This window comes from Balaenoptera borealis, assembly GCF_965194805.1.
Source record: "Balaenoptera borealis genome assembly, chromosome: X".
Lineage (NCBI taxonomy): Eukaryota > Metazoa > Chordata > Mammalia > Artiodactyla > Balaenopteridae > Balaenoptera > Balaenoptera borealis.
Window position 1 is genome coordinate 5,233,407 of NC_138881.1, and position 18,561 is coordinate 5,251,967.

Consider the following 18,561-nt stretch of genomic DNA (forward strand, 5'->3'; position numbering starts at 1 on the left):
AGCAACATAATTGAGTCTCCACCATGGGAAACAGGGAAATACCGCGTGGCTTTTGTTGCTTTGGAAGGGGTTTCTGTGAATTAGGAGTGCAGCTGTCTAATTTGGTCTGACTCCAGATGTGGTTGATATATAGTGACATCTTGGCACTCACTCTGATTAAATTCCCAGGATTTCCACCGTTGAATATCGATACACAATTTCTTATCTGAAGTCCTTGGAGCCAGGACTCCAAGGACTGGAGCTTGGAATTGAGTTATGCATGCTTTAGAAAGTTAACAAGTGCCTTTTCCGTAGCTCATAGGACCCCCTCAGCAGGTGGTGGCAGCACTCTGTAATCAAACGTGTTAATATTCCTGCAGAAAAATGTATGACTATTGCTCCCAGTGGGATACATGAAGACAACTGCTCTGATAGTTACATTGTATTCATATACGGGTAAATTAAATTCTATGAGGATAGACCATCAACACCCTGGGTACTTCCTGTCTCTAAGGAAAGCGTGAGATGTAGCCAAGTCAAAATAGGAAGTAGCTGTACACGTACCGGTAACATATGTCCGTGATCTCTGGATGCTCGAGTACCTTTGCGATGGGGTACTTTAGAGTCAGCATACCTCTCTTATCATGTACTATTTGGCCAAGCGGTGATGGTTAGGGAACAAGGGTCTACAGGGGCCAAATGGTCATGTGAAAATCGACCCTCTCAAAGACTTCTTTTATTACGGTCTGTCTTGTCAATCTAGTGTCCTTTCTGAGTGGTCTCTCTTGTGGAGCGAATTTGCCATAATCTCTGGTTCCTGAGGCCAAGAATTAACAGATCACAAATCTTAGGCATGTCTGGGTCAGGGGTCGGCCAACAGTTTCTGGATAAGACCACATACATGGTAAATATTGTTGGCTTCGCAGATCATATGGTCAGCTGCGCAGTGACGGCAAAAGCAGCCATAGACGGTACATAAATGAACGTGCACGACTGTTTATTTACAAAAACAGGTAGTGGGCTGCTTTGACCCGGGGGTCATAGTTTGCCAACCCCTGTTCTACGTGATTTTTTTTTTTCACTGTAGTTCACAATTCTGTGATCATGACCACCACTGTTAACTTTGCACTTATCAGTATACAACCAACGTAGAGTGGAAGAAACTGTTTATCTGCTCTTCATGGAATACAAAACCCCGTGGTCAGAAGGCCTTATTATAGATTTCATATCAAAGAAGAAATAAGTACCTGAAGTGTTACATTTCACAAGAAGTGTGTGAGAGAGCACACTAGAAACTCTATTATTTTACAGTTTTGTTCTAGCCTGGCTTGTCTACTCTTGGTATGCTGGTTCTTGGACTACTTGGGGAATATTTCTCAGAAAACCCTTCCTGTGTGGGTGATGATGAATAGGTGATTTGAGTTCACATTTCCATCGTCTTGGCTGTTTTTTCACGACCGTCAACCTAAGCTTGAAGACCTCTCTCCCACAGCTTGTAAGGGTTTCTCTGGGATCATAGCTTAGTGGCAAGATGGGGCTGTTTTCATCTGTGTTATATGTATTTTCAGGACCAAGGTTCGTATCAGCTTTTGTCTTTCACTGAGCCCCAGGAAATAGATCCTGGGACAAGATCTGCAAACCTATGGCAAACCCATCGGTCGAATTTCATCCACTGACCTTTTCATCCTTTTCATCTGTTTACCGTCTTTCTAGACCATCTTCTTCAAGTAAGGGTCCTCCACGGCTGACCTTGTCTAATAACCATGCTTCTGGGCTAATGACAAATACCTTCCTTCCTTCCTCTCACTGTCACTCACGAGGTGTCTCGACCTCCTTTTGACGTTTTCCCAGTGCAGTTGAGCCTAGTGTTTGATGACAGTGCAACATGATACTAGCAAAGGCACGATACAGCTGAGGCACGAGGGCTGAGACAGGACGGATGCCTCAAGTCGGTTCAGGTTGGGTTTCGCTGCCAAATAAAAAACAAAATTTACAAAAATCTTCCGGTTTCCAGGGCTTTTGGTGTCTCACAATCAAGGACAAGGAATGGTGGGTTCTAACTCCGCCCTTACGCCACTGTTGTGATTTTCAGTGTTGTACAACTAAAACCTCATTTGGAGAGGGGATGAAAATGATGAAAAAATGACCGAGTAAATGACAGTTGAGATGATTAGATAAACAGTGGGAAGGGTCATGGAACATGCTTATTGTTAACTCACAAACTAAATCAAAATATAGGTTCCTAATAATAAAGCAGACCTGACCCCTTGATCTTCAATTTTCTTGTTCTGTGGCTGTAACTCGGGTTATAAATTTCATCTCCAGAGACTTTTATTTTCACACAACTAATCACAGTCATAGTGGAACTACCACTCATAATTGGCCGTGCATGATTGTTGGAACACACTGGGTGTGACACCCCCCCCTCCAGCCCCATCCACGTTTTTGCCAATCTCTGGCATCACACCCGGTTTAATGATGACCAGACCGATTATCTAATGCAGTTTCTCAACCTTGGCGCTAGCGATGTTTGAGACCAGCTCGTTCTTTGCGGTGCGGGACTGGGTTGGATGCGTGTTTGTGGTTGGCAGTGGGAGAGGCTGCTCTGTGCATCATAAGGTCATTAGCAGCAACCCTGGCCTCTCCCCACTGGATGCCAATAGTATCCGCACATTTGCGAGAACGAGAAATGTCTCTGGACATTGTCCAGTGACCCCTGTGGGGCAAAATCGCCCCGGGTGAGAACACGCCAGTTTTATTTTGAAAAGTGTCCTCTGCGCATGGGCCATTAGACTTTCCTTTGTATGTGTTCTTCCTGCAGGCATAGTCCCTGGTGGCAATACCACTGTGAGAGGCATTGGGACTTAATCCCTTTAGATGTGTTTGTTCTTCATAAAGTATCAAATGCGGGTCAAAGGGCTTCCATGCTGACTGATCTCCTAAAACCTATTTCCTGTCGATAAAAGGTGTGCGCACAAGAAAGGAAAACTGTTGATTTGGATCTTCCCTGCCTCGCAAGGGGAGTCACCCAAGTGTTCAAATCCACGTCTTTACCACCTTAATCTTGCCAGTTAATATCGTGGTGAGAGGGCAGAAGAGGTGACCATGCCCAGAGATTCCTTCATTCCTGAAGACAGAGGCGAAGGGTCAACACTGATGGCACACCATTCCTTTTTTAAAATTTTTTTTAACTTTTATTAATTTTTATTGGAGTATAGTTGATTTACAATGTTGTGTTAGTTTCAGGCGGATAGCAAAGTGAATCAGTTATACATATATATCCATTCTTTTTCAGATTCTTTTCCCATACAGGTCATTACAGAGTATTGAGTAGAGTTCCCTGTGCTGTACAGTAGGTCCTTATTAGTTATCTATTTTATACATAGTAGTGTGTATATGTCAATCCCAAACTCCTAATTTATCAGTTCCCCCCGTGTTTCCCCTTTGGTAACCATAGATTTGATTTCGAGATCTGCAAATCTGTTTCTGTTTTGTAAAAACGTTCATTCACTTATATGTGGAATCTAATTTTAAAAATGACACAAATGAACTTTTTTTACACCATTTGTTTTCAATAGAACCTAAGATGGAAAGCCATGCCCGAAGATTGATGACAGTTTCAAATGCCATCTCTGGGGGGAAAATATTCCTGGGGTACTGATTGAACCCAAGAAATTGTTGCTGGGAGCTGAACTTCAATAAAGCAAGACTTACATTGACAAAAATCTATGGAATAGTAATTTTTCTCTAACGTGGCATTCTCTTGTGAATATTATTTACCAAGTGAGATTATGCTTCCTATTTTAAAAGGATAAACAATAGATTTACACATTAATAAATTGCTCCAAGGGACATGCTAGTTTTTGTCTAAATGTCAGCAACTTGAAAAAATATGTATATATATTCTTCGGGTTGAAGGGCATTGAGTTGGCTTTTTTTGAGCTCATTTTCAATTCGTGGGTGGGGCTCTATACCAGAGATCGAAAAACTTTTTCTCTAAAGGGCCAGATAGTAAAACATTTTCAGCTTTTCAAGCCAAACAATCTTTGTCGCAACTACTCCACTCGGACTTTGTAATATAGGGGCAAACAGGTAATAAGTAAATGAATGGGTGTTCCAGTATTTTTGGACTTTGCTTGTGGACCCTGAAATATGAATTTCATGGACTTTTCATGTGTCACAAAAATGTTCTTTTTTCAACAGTTTAAAAATGTGAAAACATTCTTACTTGGCTTCAAAAACAGATGGGGGCACAGTCCCCTGCCCCGTAGTCTGTGACCCCAGCTCTGTTGGGAAAATATTTAGCGAGAGCTTGCTATGACAAAGAAATAGCCCTGCCCTGTTGACTCTTAGAGCCTGTGGGAAGGACAGATACCAAATAAAAAGAAACCAAATAAATAGACTATTGCAGATAGTGACAACTGCTATCGAGGGGGGAAGAAAAAACAGTGCTAGGATTCGTCAACCGTGGGGCAAATGCTTTAGACTGTATAAATCACAGGGGGCTTCTCTGAGGCGGTGGCCACTCAGCTGACACCTGTGGATGAGTAGGAGTTGGGCAGAGCATGGAAAGAAGAAACACGCAGGAGGAGGAATCCCCTAGGCCAGAAAGAGCTCGTGTCATTGAAGTGTTTCAGAATGTGGTTATTCGGTGTCCGATTCTTCTTCTTTTGGATGAATTCACAGGATGAGCCTGGTGCACCCTGTTTCTGTCTGCTGAGAGGCACTCACCCCCCTTCCTGCTCACGGTGGTCTCGGTAACATAAGACCTGGAGGACAGTCGCCCAAGACCGTCTGAAATTGTTGTCACTGTAAGTACAAGAAACGCGTGGACGGGTACTTTGGCTCTGGAAATATCATGGCCTATTCACAAGACGCTCTCCTTGCCCTGACCGCGTGCATCGTCTGCGTCCTGTGGGTATTTGGTGCCCTTTACAATGGTGTTTCGGGACATTACCATATTGCAGGGGTGACATCAATTTGGAGCTGCCCCAGCTCTCCTTTTCCTGCAGACACGACTTCTCAACAAAAGGTCACTTTGTTAAAGGGGAGGAGGAATGGGGACAAACATTTTTTCCTGGAGAAGAGCTGCCCTGGGCCCATGAGGGCGTGTACACTAGTCAGCAGTGATAATCAGCGTGTCTCAGAGAATTTAGGGGTGGAGTTTTCTAAATGTGTGTTGGCCTCATCGCCCAAGGCACAGCACAAGCTTTCTTCCTGCAGGAAGAGCACCTGCCCCTGGTTCAGGTGAGTGTGTGTGTGTGTGAGTGTGTGTGTGTGTGTGTGTGTGTGTGTGTGTGGGATATTGATGGGGACAGGGTGAAGGAAGCAGCTTTCACAGACCTGGCAGGTGACAGTCCCTGCTATACACCCTCCTCTCAGACAGAGGCTGCATCTTGATGTACTCTGCCATTATGATGTCAGGGGGGCACTGCGGGGCATTCAGTGTCCCCCCGCCCCACAGCAGCAGGCTCGGAGGAATGGGCACGGAAATGCTGTCAGACAAGATATGGTTCACGTTGGTACGCAAAGGCTCCCAGAGGTGGAACCGTGCGGAGTCAGGGAGACCCAGGCTTTGGACCCCAGCTCCCCACCTGCCGGTCTTGTTCTCAGGAAGCGGGTTAACCTTCCTGCGCCCGGGTTTCCTCTGTACAATGGAGATGCACAGGACAGGTTCCCAGGGCGGTTATGAAAAGTAAAGGATGCCCTTTGTTTGGGAGAAGTAGGATAAGTACCTGGATGGTCCTGCCAGCCAAGGTGATGGGGTGCAGACAGACGTAACCATCCTCACAATGCAGCTTGGGACTCTGGGGTTACCGACGGCAGCCCTTCTCCCGCCGCAGGGCGGTTTTGCCCTCCAGGGGGAGGTTGGCAAATTCTGGAGGCATTTTGGGCCTCATAACGTTGGAGGAGCTTTGGCTCCTGGCATCCAGGGGGTGGAAGCCAGGGATGCTGTCCAACTGTCCCGCAATACGCAGACAGCACACAACCGAGTGTTACCCTAGCCTCAAGCGTCACGGGTGCCACGTGCAGAAACCCTGACCCGTACGACAAGAGATTTAACTTAATCTTCTCTTTCTTCTTAGAGTATTCAATGGTCTTTTACTTTGAGGGATTAGAGTTAGAATACCTATTAAGGAGAGGAAAAAGACAATCACCTTTTAGGATTTTTTTTTTTTTCTGTTAAATTTAAACCCAGCAGCACAGGGTTCTCATCCTGGAGCAAACATCCACAGCGGCTTAGGGCCGTGGCTTGTGTCCACTGTTAACGCTGAGCAGCTTAAGAGATTCATTTTCTATTGTGATTTCTGTAATTTGTTCTTCAAAAGGATCGTGTGTTCCTTTCCTCTTTCAGAAACAAACTTATGGGGGTTTTAAAGAATATTTTCTAAAGTTCTTGTTAATGCAGGAGCTGGCTTTGATTTGTGACCCACCTTTCAAAGCCTTAAGCACCTGCTAAGTAGAGTCTTATTTTTATTCCTCTGCAAGACAACTGTGTATTGCAGGGAAATGCTTCGAGTAAGATATTTTTGGGATTGTTTTAGTCTAGAGGGAGATTGACATTCTTTGGACCCAGCTAGAAGAGCTCAGGAAAAAATGGACAGAGTCAGTAGCTAATTAAAAGGAGGCGGCTGAAAAAGAGTCATGATTCATTCATGATAAATTAATACAGCATGCATTATCCTTTTTTAACAGTCGATGCAAAGGGAGAGTCTTTCAGTGGGGACTAAAATATCTGTTCCTAAATGCCTGATAACAATATCCATTGTATCTTACCAGCATACAGGCGCCCTCACAGGGTATTTTAATGTACTTCACCATCTGGAGTTTGGGGTTCTTATATATAAAACTTTCCCTTTCCTTAAGTGGATGAAGACTTTAATGATAATCAAGGAAATACTTTGATCTTGTCTCTGGTATTTCTAATTCATTCCCATCCAAAAAAAAAAAAAAAAAGGTTTAGGGATGTTAAAGGTTTCTTATGAACTAAAAAAAGAAAACAGGAGGAAACCTGCTTTTTATGAGATGCCATTTTCTTTGACGGGAACTGCCAGCGGTCTGTTCCTCACTCTACTCAAATATCTACTAGGATAGTCAGTCATTTTTTTTTAATCCTTTGATGATGATAAAAATGTTCCTCAAGTGGACTGCAAATCCTTAATTAAGAATATTTTATGGCAGCAAATTTACCCATGATAATAAGCACATCTGGGGGTCAAGGTAATCCCAACCAAAAAAGTTATAGTGACTATTTTGTGTGTCTCAGAGAAAATAATGGAGAGAAGGTTCGTTAAGAAGTAAATTGGGACATAAAACAGAGCAATCTGCGGGCTGTACTCTTAACCAAGAGACCCCCAATGCTGTCACGTACCTCCTCCTAGGAGGTAACGAGAAGGGCACCAAAAAACCGGTATAATATCCCTGCCAGAAAGGTTCAACCTGAATCTGTACACGAGGAAATAGACAAATCCAGAACGTACTACATTGTCTAAGACACTTGAACCTGGATTGTTCCCCCAAAAGTCAGCGTCATGCAAAACCAAGAAAGGTTGGGAGTGAAGGAATGGTTCCAGATTTCAAAAGACCAAGAAACATAAGGGTATCTGGATCTAGATTGGATCCTGGATTGGAAAAAAGACCCAGGTGGTACAATTATTTGGGGACTGTGTAGGAGGTTTGTTGATGGAATCAGTGTTACTCTTCATAGTTTCCATGGTAGCGAGGTCGGGGGAAAACTATCCTTACTCTAGGAGACCCAGGCCAAACTGCTTAGGGGGTGAAGCGCCATCCTGTATGCAGCTCCCTCTGAAACGTCATGATACACAAATACGAGTACATGCCTTGTTCTTTTAAAATCTTCTGATGTAGAAAAAATGTATGATGTATGCCTAGGTACCTCTGTGTGTATACACACATGTGTACACATAGAGACAGAAAGCAAGCAAGTGTGGCAACATGTCAACAGTTAGCCGACCCAAGTGAAGGAGTATACCTGGGTTTGTTTTTATTCTTTCGACTATTTTGTAAGGTTGAGTAGTTTGCAAAAAACGTTTTTTGGGAGAAATACGTATGAAGTTTTATTTTGCTTCTCCTGTTTGAAGAGGTGGCTTAGTTCCATTGATTTTTGTCTTTAAAATGTTGTACAGGGCCAGTCACTAGAGGTATATGTTGTGTGTCCCTGCCTCCAGGGAGCCTCTGCTGACCACGGGGCCCTCCATGTTCTGGTGCCCTTTTGGTGGCTCGCCCTACGGTGTGGCTGTAGGTTGTGTGCGGCACAGTGTCATCCCCGTGGCTCTAAAGATGATGAATCCATCTCTTTGTACGCGCTAGTTACACAGTAACTGTGGAGGCTGTCGTCTTGCCTTTCCTTGTAGCTTCTTTACATACCGCTGAGCACACGGTAGGTTCTTGCCAAGAGGTGCATTCAGAGTGTGTCCGTGACAGTTCCCCATGCCCCCTTCCAAACCTTCCCAGCTCCTGCTGTCTCTGACCTGAGGACAGGCTTCACATGACAGCGGGCTCCGCCCTGAATACAGGTGAGGGAGTCGTGTCGGGATTTATGGGGAGAGGGTTCTGGTACCTTGCCTTCTGTGTTTGTCTTCGCGTGATTTCCCGCAGCACGGTTAACTCCGGCGCTGTGGGTCTGTGGATCCTCGCATGAGTGCCAGACTCACAAAGCCCATTGGCGTCCTCCCTGGCAAGCGCCGCCTGCCTTCAGAATCGAGAGCAATGCTTTTGTTCAGCGTTTTGAAAGAGGGCATGTGAAAAAAGAGACAAATATCACTTCTTTGTGGCATCTAAAGAAATGATTCAGACAGACTTATTTACAAAACAGAAATGGACCCGCAGGCATAGAAAACAAATGTATGGTTACCAGAGGGGAAGGGGTTGGGGGAGGGATAAATTAGGAGATTGGGATGAACAGATACACACTACTACATATAAAATAGGTAAACAACAAGGACCTGCTGTAGAACACAAGGAACTATATTCAATATCTTGCACTAACCTGTAATGGAAAAGAATCTGAAAAAGAATATATATAATGTATCACTGAATCACTTTGCTGTACACTTGAAACTCACACAGCATTGTAAATCAACTATACCTCAATATAAAAAAAAAAAAGAAAGATAACGTGTGAAAAGACTCAAGGAACAAGGCATTCCATTTATAAGAAGACATTACAGACACAATGCAGCCAAATGCTTAGTTTGCCACCTTGACGTCCATTCCAGGGAAGACATTGAGAACGTTCAACCCGATACTCAGTGCTTGGCAAACCGTTCCTGTTGGAACCCCGAGGGCTCCGCTGGCTGCTCCTGGGAACCTCCTTGGGCCCCGGGGTGTGGGGAGTGGTCTCAGTTTGTTCCACCCACTTGTAGCAGACCCACGCTGATAGTCATCTCTAGTGGACCTTCTTATGGACAGAGGATCTGTAAGTAAAAACAGTGGCCCCTGATTTCCCCACCTGTCCTGTCTTCTAAGCGAGGACAGCAGTGAGGCTGGAGCCTGTTTAGTTATTTACATAAAGACGAGCGAGGTCTGTCCGTGGCCTCCCCTGTGTCGTACCCACGCTTTCTTTAGCGGCACTGCTGTCGAGCCACAGGGATTCACAACAACAAAAAGCCTCATGGATTGTCTGGGAAGAGATTGCATTGATAACGCGAAGCTGTCGAATGTAAAAACCCCAAAGGCCCCTTGCATCGGCTTCTTTGCTGTCTCTTGTTTCTCCAGCTGGATGTGGCACACCTTGGGCTAAGCCGGCTTCATCTCCCGTGTGTGCAACACACTGGCCTCCGGTGATCGGTCTGCATCCATCAAGGCCTCTCCCACCAGCGGGAGCCAGAGGCACCTTCTCAACACCCAGGTCTGGTCCTGCCTCTGGCCCTACTAGAGCTCTCCAACGGCTTTCCATCGGAAGGAAGGTGGAATTCCAGAACCACGGCTGGAAAGGCCTCTATTATAGGGCTCCTAGAACCCTCCGTGTCCCTCAGACCCTTCTTGCACCTGCCTCACCCTTGCTTTGTTTTCTTCCTCCTCTGGGCCTCCACACAAGTCAGCCTCTCCTTGCACTGGGCCTCCAGCTAGTGAGGCCCACACCGTGCTCCACACGCTCTGGTCCCGTTGACAGTTTCATACCATTGTGGATGTATTCTCTGTCCAGTATTGATCTGAATCCTGTCTGTTTTTGCAGATGGTTCGTAAGCTCTATGAGTACAGGAAACATACGACTCTCCCTACGGTAGCCCAGCAATGCAGGGTGCCTTGTAGATGTTTGGTAAATAATTGTTGAATACATGAATGAAAAAAGTGGTTCCTCTGCTATATTAATACTGATATTAAATGATATTCTTTGGATTTCAGTCACCCAAGAAAGTTACATGCAAAAAAAAAGCCTTTCTGATGTGATTTGGCTTCTAACTTACACAATGTAAAAAATGATCTTTATCTCTTCTGTGGGATTTCTCAGTCTTCCTCTTGGCCAAAAGTGATGAAATCTCATACCTGTTAAAGATTGTCTCCCACTCCCCGACCTGGGATTCCGGAGAGGAGCAAAAGTATGTGATTCCTGGCATAAGCAAGTCCTTTTTTCTGTATAGACTGAAACAAAATTTTAAACTAAGGTACAGGAATTTCCTGCCATATTCCACTGCATGTATTTTACCCATCTTACTGACAGTCACTGAAGTGTAGCAGTTCCAGTATTTATACTGCATGTCAGGTGCCCTGTTTTGATTTTTCTTCCTATATGAAGCTCATGTTAAACTTTCCATTTTAGGGGTGAGTTGTATGGAAAGATAGTCTACTGTATTGTTTCAAGTATAAAATACGATCTTATTTGAAGTCAATCAGGAAATAATCTATACAACAGCTTATAATTCTTTGTGTTTCTGTATACAGTGTTGGAAGGCAGTCATAAAATGTCTGTAGTTAGATTTTTATAATTTTAGGAGTACAATCTTTGAATTTTAAAATCATAATCAATTGCTGATGAGTGGTTGGTATACTACTGCTTTAACCTACACCATTGTACTTCTTTGTATCTCTGTACTGCCTTAAGTATATCTCTATATTGCTTTAAACTATACTACTTTATTTCTCTCTTTGTATTAAAATCAACTCTGGGTTTGAAGACCTAATGGAGATTTACCAATTTATGTTTTCCTAATCCCCTGCTTTCATGACTTGAAATCTAGGTTCTTTCCTTGAATTTGAAAGTTTTGTTAACTGTACATTAGTCTCTAGTTGTTTGGTTTTTTGCAGTTTGTTTCCATAGCCTGAGGGGGTTTGCTGAGTTGCTTTGAATTGTGTAACATTTCATACCAGATGAATGCACAGCTAGTTGTTTCTGGTTATGTTTCAGGTTTATTTATTGCTACAGTCTAATATTCAGGGTGGGGTTGATCAAATGCATAGCTAATGTACATTTACAGTAGTGAGTAGATGTCATTTCCTTACTTAGTTACTTGCGGGTTTTGCTTTTTAAAATAAGCATCAGCCAAAAAACATCGACTCCAGAATAAATTTATCTTTCAAGGACAATTCTATTTGTTAGAAATAGGAAATTGCCTAATAACGTCCTCACTTTTGGAGACATTATCGTACAAATCCAGAAGATAAGTTTGTTAAGCACATTTAATAATACTGAACATCATACTGATAACTAAAAGTAATTTTGGTTTCCTATTCAGAAACCACACATTTGAAGTGTTACAGAACTTTGTAACGTTCCGTGATTTTAAAAAACTACTGGTCTTTAGTTTATTTCAGATATTATTGTAAGTCATCTTCATTAGGAATGTAAAGAATTGGTTTAGTCCCCATTCTGTAGTTTCCTTCTCAATAATTTGAAAATATCATTTAAGTACTATTTTTTTGCTGTAACTCTTTCATAATACTGGAAAGCATTCAGTAGCTAAGATGTAATTCCCTTCAGAAAATTTTGTATCGGGCTTGTAGGAAACTTTGAAATTCTACACAGTAACCTTAGACTCTGAAATCTCGAATCACCTTACAATGTCTGTGACATAAAAAAAGAAGGCTGCAGCTTTCCCAACCTTATTAGTGTAATTACTCTCGTGACAGTTTTATTTCGAGAGGCAGAAGGTGTGGGATGGGACCAGGCTGCATCCTAAAAGCAATGAAGTGAGTTTCCAGCTTCCTCTGTGGTCTTTGGGCATTTGTTGGGTCAAGTGGGAAAGGATGGGCGAGGGACAGAGGGAGGAGACATGATGCATTTGGGGTGGTTCTTTATTTAGTGATGAGAATGAGCCTCCTACAACAAAGTGGATGCCTAGTGCCGTGGTTCACACCTTTCCCCAGCTCTGAGTCTGGGAGTGGGAGCTTCCCTGGGTTCACACCCCCACGAACTCAGGTCCCAGTAATCGTGCTGCCCATCACACACACCCGCCCACAGCACAGCCCCTCTTGGACTCTCATTTTCCAACCATTTTGCCCCTTTTCCCCTCATCCCCCCCTAAGCCGCCCCACCGTGGAAGCTGTCATTCGACATGTAGTTTGCTTTGCCACCTACAGTTTGAATGAAGCCATACATAAAAGCTGTATAGTGGTCTCAGACACACACACACAGACCTGTGTTTATACATAGTCGTTTCTGCTTCGGCACCCTTGTGGATTCCGTGTTGAGAATGTTCTCCAAGGGGCATGTTTGCGGTGAAATGATGCGTCAACAGCGAAGATACTCCTTTAAGAATGTTCTCAACATGAAAACCCAAACCCGCTTTGTGTTTTTTCTTAGCCTCTCTCTTTCTCTCTCTCTCACGCACACCCAGGCTTTTTTCTTTTTCTTTTTTTTTTTTTTGCAGAGTTAGAGTTAAATGTGTCACTGTGATCACTACAAAGAAAAGCCATCAGGTTCTTTCCCTGTAGGAACAATGTCACTTGACATCCTGTCTCCTTTCTGGCTGTGCTCTGGGAAGGATGGATGTCCTCTTATCATATCCATACTCCTCTTCCCACTGCATGCTTCTCAATAACGATCTACCCATGAGTGGCTGGTTCTTTGTGTGTATCTGGGGGATCCCCGCGAGTGGCTGGCTCTTTGTGGTTTGTGTGTATCTGGGGGTCCCCCAAGTGGCTGGCTCTTTGTGGCTTGTGTGTATTGGGGGATCCCATGACTAGTATTTTATTGTTTGTGTGTATTTTGGGGGGCGGTCCCGCACTGCTTTGGGGCACCGCCCTGGAGGTTTGGTGCATTTGTCTTGGAACACTGATTTAGATGCTTTCCGTCCCATTGTGGGTTTCATGGACATTGATCCGCCGAGGCTATAATGTAAGAACAGACAAGACCTTTGAGATGGGGAATCCGAGCCCTCCTCAGGCTGTGGACTGGCCGTGTCCCTGGCCAGGACGGACCCCTGAAGTCATGTCCACCGCCATCATGGTGTTTATTTGCTCCTTGCAAATCCACAGGGCTCTCAATTTGAAATAATCACTCTACCTTTTATGTCTCTTTTCATCAGATACCGTGGGGGTCATTTTCCTTTTTCCAGCTAAACCTACCGAAAAAGAGGCTGGGGTAAAGAAATCAAGCTTTACCGTGGATGAGGGTTCTGAAGGTGTGGCAAACCCAAGGTTTTAGACCTAGGGTATGTTTGCTGTTGTGTCTTCAAATTCTGCACTATAATAATCAGAGCTTTCTTTCACGAGGGGAAGACTGTAGAGATTAGAAATCTGTGTTAATTTAATTCTCTGCAACAAGTATTTATTACCCATTTATTATGTGCTTGTGCTAAAGGAATAAGGACTTAAAAAGGGAATCTTTTTTTGATTCTATGACAAGGGCCAGACGCACAGTATTTGACAGAACATCATTCTTTAACAAATTGAAGTTTTCTCAATTAGGGTCTTTCAGGCCAACTGGGAGCCCAGGGTCATTTTCTTTTTTATGCCCATTTGTACAGATTATCATATTTGAGGAGTTTGGGGCATTTACTACGACAGTGTCTCCAGCGTCAGAAAGACAGTATGATTAAATTGTACTTTGCAGGCTCTTTTTCTTTCCTGATTACAAAGATAAGTAGACCATTCGATACATATATACAAGAAGGTATAAAGCATCGTGTAAATACTGCTCCCCCAGAACTAATGACAAAGTTCTGTCATCTTTCTTTTCAGTTTTGTGTATGCATGTCTATACACACAGACACAGAAAACATACATATCCATACATAAATATGAACTGGTTTTATTTGCGATCTTGCTGCCTTTAGTTCCTGTCAGATTTTGCCTTTTCCACCCTAAAATTATACCCTGAAGTTTTTCTTCATGACAAAATAATAGTCTGCGAAAATCAAGAATTTTAAGGGCTGCATAATACGCTATTATGTCATTTATTGAACCTTTCCCCAACTCTCCTGGCTTCACAAATTTCTAACTAAGGTTGGTAGGAATATATTGACAAAGGACACGTGTGTTGTGTGGGTCTCTTGATATTTTCACAGAAAACGGAATTCCTAGAAACGCAAACACCAATTCAGAGAGTGTAAAACTGTTGAGACTATATTCATCCTCACATATGCTCCCAAGTGTCCAGGGAGCGTATGTGCAATAACATAACCCACGAGCCCGCGTCCCCGTTTTCCAAGATTCAGCCTCATCCTGTCGTTGTATTTGCCACATTGATAGATTACAAACAGCATTTTCCCTCTGTTTTCCTTTTAGTTCTTGATCCCTAAGGAGGCTGGACAGTTTTCACGTGGATATGAATTTATCATGGTTTCCTCGTTCATCGCTTGACGTTTTTTAATTAGGATGTCGACGGCGCCTTCCTCCTTGCCATCCCTCTCCTTCTTAGCCAGTTGCTTATGATACCCTTCTCCGTTCTCAGATCATCGTTCATAATCACATATTTCCTTTGAATTACTTTGTGGCCCCCGCCTTGTTTTCCACGCTGGATTCTTCTCCGGCGCAGAGTCTTTGTTGCATGTTGCTGCAGGTAACGCTGCTGGGCTTGAACATGTCTGGTGGCCAGATTGCACAGATAAACGGAGAAGAAATACCAGATTTTGGACCATTTTTCCCATAACATAGAGTCTTGGGAACTCTGTGGTCCTCCAGGTGAGCACAGTAACGAGGGGTGGGTGTCAGGATTTCAGAGGTAGCTTTGTAGCTTTCATCCAGGTGCATTATGTTGCAAGTCGAGCGTGATTTTGACTGCTCAGCTACCAATATCCTCTTTTGATGGTGAGAAAGAGGAGGACCAGGGATTGAATTGTTGCAGGTATTGGTAATCGTGCTTCGCTGTTCCCCCAAGCTCAACATGATGTCTGCCTCCCGTTCGTTGTTCTTCTCTGGGGATCTTGTTCATGAGAGAGCAACAACCAGAAATGTGGTCATCTGGGCATGAAGGCTCTCTCCCCATCTCCCCACCCTGGGTCGCAGGTTCCGTGGAAGCAGAGACCGCCCGCCTGAACTGCAAATACTTGGCCCGCGATGGGCTCTATTCCTGGGCCAGTGCAGCTCTGGCCCCCGTGGTTTGGCTGGTTTAAAACTCTAGTTCGGAAATGATTTTCCCTCTGGATTTTGCAGCCATTGCTTTGCTGTGGCTATTCAAAGACCAAAGCCATTCTGGGTCTTATTTTTTTTTTTTTTAGATGAAACCCATTTATCCTCCCCCGGCCACCCACCACGTGCTTGGGATGTTTTGTTTGTCCTCAGTGTCCGAAGATTCCATGAAACGGTCTGTTTTCACTTACCATTTGGACATCTGTTCAATGTGGAGATCCATGTCCTTTGCTTCTGAATCGATGTCTCGTTTGCATCCTGGGTAATTTATTCCCCACATGCTTTGTCTTTCTCCCCTCCTCTGGAATATCCACTGGCTGAATACTGGACCCCTGCTTGTTGATATCCCCATTTTCATATCTTTTCTCTCCTGTGGTCCATCACTTGGCCTCTTTGCTCCATCTTCCTTTGACCTGTCCTCAACCCCATCTTCCCAGCATTCTGCTGAATCGTCTAACATACGATGCATTTCCAAAAGTTCTCATTTGTTTTCTAGATGCACTTTTTGCAAAGCATCCTTGGTTGATTGGTTAGTTGGTCGATGGTTGGCTTTTTTTTTTTTTTTTTTGGTCCTTTTGTCCTAGTCCTTTCTGTTAGAGATTCCTTTCAAACGTATCCTGGTTCTTAGCTTCTGTTCATAGTCAAAAGGGAGGCTGTGCCACACTGAGCCAGTTCCGCTGCTTACTTGTAGGTACAGCTTGTTGGCTGGCTGGCCGTCAAATCTGTGCCCTCCAGGTGTCAATATCTGTGGTCTGAGGCCATCCACGTCCCGCAGAGAGGAATCCTGTCTTGCAGAGAATTGGGACCCACACGTGAGGAGGCCCATGGCTCTGTGGGGGGGCAGAGTGGCTCACCCCATCTCACATCCCGTCTTCCTTGACACACACTCAGGTTGCCGCCTCTTTTGGACGCTTCCTCCAACATGGAGTTGCCAGTGTCCAAAAACCTGTGGAATTTCCTCATTCTGCTCTTGTCTGCTCTCTGTCTGTCTTTGTCCAAGTGGGTTAATAGATTGTAAAGATTTCCTCATTGGAAGTGTAAGTGGTGTTCAGAAATCATTGATGTATCGTATGAGATGCATCCGCCATTTTGCCCTTGCAGCCCTCGTTGGCTCTCAACCTCTCTGTAGAACACAGTATTCTTAGCCCTCCTGTTTGATGAGAAAATTGACACTGAGGATTTCGGAAGTTTCCCCAAAATCGCACAGGTCATGTGTTACAGCTGAGGCTGGACCCAGTGTACTCCTGCCCCTAACTTCATGATTGCTAGTTTAGGCTGTGACACCCATTAGAGATATGGTGCATTGCTGATGGTCCATCATTTTTGACCTATAAGAACGGCTATTTCAAATGTTTCATCCTAACTCTGTGATAACAAGATCTTGTCCCATTTCTCAATCATTAAAGCTTTTCTTTTCCATTGCAAACAAACATTGAACTCTAGGATCCAAAAAGCATTAAATAAAAGGCAGGGGTGTCCCTCCGTTGAACAAAATATAAATTCTAAGTTGAAGCGCTAACCACAGTTAGGCTGAAGCACATTGCTGTGAATTTACTTGTTATTTGATCTATCGTGCAGATGCAGTGGTTATCAGAGGAGATAATTCATTTGTGTGCATTGGGCAGGCAAATTGATCTTCTTCTCCTGTAATCCATTTTCATGTAAAGGAAACACATTTTTAAGAGCTGCTGATTGATTTTTCTGCATTCCTAGGGAGTTGCATTTTTATTCAGAAAAATAAGCACGCTGCTGTCAAATCACTTCTGCATGCATATATGACTTCTGTTGGCAGGGTCCTCAAGTATTTCCATGACATGAGCAAACTCTAAGGATTCAGGCAGAACGGGGAAGTGGAGGTTCAGAGAATATTGCTTATGTTCTGACAATTCGGTCAAGAGGATCTGTCTTATGAGCACTTTCAGGCAGGGGAAGGACTGAATTTACAGTTTTCCCTATTGGTTGAATTCATAAATGTTCATTTTAAACACTGTAATGTTTCTAAATGATGTCAGGAAAAAAGGTCTTGTAGGTAATGATGAAATAACCAAACCCCAATATTAAAGGTTTACCACAGCATGCAGGAATATTGGTAGATGGAGGAAAATTTAGAGTTCACGGTATTTTAATGTTATATTCCAAATTGGAGCTTGGATAGAAAAAGCGTCATTATGTACAAAGAAACTTGCATGTACGCTTTCTGGTAGTTTTGTCAACTCGTTCCTAATTATAAACTGGTCAGGAATCTAGCACAGAACTGAAGAATTACTCTCTAACTTAACAGAAAGAATCATTTATGTGATAACTTACGGCTCGTCCAAGGTTACACCTATCTGTTAAGGGTCATGACCTGTCCACAAATCAATGTGTGCAAATATTTTCTCAGTTCCCCTCTGTCCTAGGAGTTGAGTTGGTTGTGGAGGGCATGAGACGAATGGTCTCCTGGCCTCCTGCAGTTCTAGAACAGCAGGAAAACCAGCCATTAAACTGGATGCTAACTTTTTTCTTTCTTTTTTCATTTCCTCCCCGAAGTCCCCCTTCCCTAGGTTCTTCCCTTCCTTTCTATATTCACTTTCTGTGACTGCTGTAATAATTGCCACAAACTTTGTAATAAATCACCACAACATAAATTTATTATCTTAGGGTTCTGGAAGTGAGAAGTCCAAAGTGGGTTTCACTGGGCTAAAACCAAGATGGTGGCAGGGCCAGTTCCTTCTGGAGACTGTAGAGCAGAATGGTTTCCTTGCCGTTTCCACCTTCTACAGGTGCCTGCATTCCTTAACCTCCTGGCTGCTTTCCTCTATCTTCAAAGCCAGCAGAACTAGCATCTTCCAATTTCTCCCCATCTTCACGTTGGGCTCACATTGGGCCCACCTGGCTAATCCAGGACCATCTTCCCCTGTCAGGGGCCTTAACTTAATCACACCTGCAAAGTCCCTTTTGCCACTTAAGTTTTGCCACTTAAGGTAAGATAGTCACAAGTTCTGAGGATTAGGACGTGGACATCTTTGGGGGGTCGGGACTTAGCCCACCACGATGCCCGTTGTTCTATCT

General features: G+C 43.7%; 1 protein-coding gene across 8 annotated transcripts in view; it reads left to right on the forward strand.

Annotated features, from left to right (window-relative positions):
* Window positions 1–18,561, forward strand: part of STS (steroid sulfatase) — a 624,067-nt gene that overhangs the window by 51,342 nt on the left and 554,164 nt on the right. For 7 of the 8 annotated variants that reach the window (XR_014239261.1, XM_082375724.1, XM_082375718.1 and 4 more), the window contains one exon: window positions 4,666–4,790. The exons of the other annotated variant lie outside the window; for it this stretch is intronic. The gene's annotated coding sequence lies outside the window, so the exon portion shown is untranslated. The remainder of the gene's footprint in view (window positions 1–4,665; window positions 4,791–18,561) is intronic. 8 annotated transcript variants of the gene reach the window in all.